Here is a 1583-nt window from a genome sequence, read left to right as displayed (position 1 = left end):
GTGACGCTATTGAGGCAATAGCAGACCAAAAGGAACAAGCATACTTTGACTCAATCATCAAAGTTCAGTCATGCTACAGGGTCAACAATTACATAGTAGTTGAGCCAAGAAAGTATATGCCAACCGTACAGCACAACGCTTCCCTCAGAATTAGAAAAAGAGCAAGATTTGTTCCCTTATCTGACACCAACATACCGACCCAGTACTTTAACTTCGCTAATTACGAGGAAGTCAAAAGTCGATTAGGGTCAACGAAGTTACTCACAGGTATACACACATACACACACACACACACATATATATACACATATACACATCTAAATTTTAGATACAGACTTGATAATATATGAAGTCTAAAGTATGTGTCAACTTTCAGACTTCATAGGTCGAGTCAAAAAGCACTGACCGAGTACCACAAGAACAAACAAAAGGCTACAAAAGATTGACATGGAAGATGACAGGTTAAATGACATATAACCTTTATGACATCTTTTCCATAACTCTAAGTAATAATACTTTTGATTTGCAACAGAGAAAATCCAATTGAGATCACTTTATGGCCAGAAAAACGTGACCTCATCGGGAATGAGACAATACCTGGCGATATTCTGGCAATCACATCAACCTTAGTCACTGACTTCAATGGTTAGTTCTTGAAATAACATTAAATAAACTTACATGATTTTGTGGTTCGTTTACTATTACACTATATGGTTACACAAGCTCAAATACTTGAAAGAAGATTCAATTTTTATGTTAAAAAGAACTTAACACAACATCCAATTTCATGTCCACAACTGGTACTCCACAATAATTACGGCTTTGACATTGACTGAAACATAAATAAATAGGATCAAACCTAAGATGTTATCCTATTAAACTTCTAAAGTACTTATGTTCCAAAAAGTTTATGTGTATCAGGTTCTAAAAAGTTGGAATTAACAAATGCAACAACTATTGTTGTCAATCCAACATTCCCAGAGATACAACATCATGTCGACAGGTATTCCATTCTACCAATTGTAGGCATATCAATACCAAGACAAACACTATTTTATCGTCTGTTAAGGTTAATTTTAGGCTGAAAGCATCACTAGCAGGAAAGACAATACAGCCCGCAGAGAACACAGTGACAGTCCAAGAGCTTAAAAACATATCAGCAAACAAAACTGTCAACGTCTTTCTCCCAACACTTACATCTCTTAAATTCTTAAATACAACCCCCATTCAATCTAACTTCATATAACTTTTTTACAGGTACCACAGTCCCGCTTCACCTGTCATGCACAGATAAAAGAGATATATGCATCCCGTAAATGGTACTATGTCTAATGCTCTGTGTGTACAAAGAAGTTGTACCAATAAAAAAGTGATTCATTCCACTTTGTATGTGAGGATGATGAAAACCCACAACCGAAGTACATGTAAGACAAATATACAATCCTTAATATTCCTAATAACAAAATATCATGGATTAACATTCAGCCCTTAACTTAATAGGTACTGTGTAAACGCATCGATCATTGATGCAACATCGTTCACTGATGTGGTATTCTTCAACGACGTCATGACTGACATGTTGG

General features: G+C 35.7%; 1 long non-coding RNA gene across 1 annotated transcript; it reads left to right on the top strand.

Moving 5' to 3' along the window:
• The first annotated feature begins 928 nt into the window (after positions 1 to 928).
• Positions 929 to 1315, top strand: LOC110881640. The gene is made up of 3 exons (XR_002559833.2): positions 929 to 1003; positions 1081 to 1177; positions 1258 to 1315. It is a non-coding gene; the product is annotated as an uncharacterized LOC110881640 (long non-coding RNA).
• Positions 1316 to 1583: the final 268 nt, after the last annotated feature.

Source organism: Helianthus annuus, chromosome 10 (genome assembly GCF_002127325.2).
Source record: "Helianthus annuus cultivar XRQ/B chromosome 10, HanXRQr2.0-SUNRISE, whole genome shotgun sequence".
Taxonomy (NCBI): domain Eukaryota; kingdom Viridiplantae; phylum Streptophyta; class Magnoliopsida; order Asterales; family Asteraceae; genus Helianthus; species Helianthus annuus.
The sequence above is the reverse complement of the archived record's forward strand: the minus strand, read 5'-3'. Positions and strand labels throughout refer to the sequence as shown.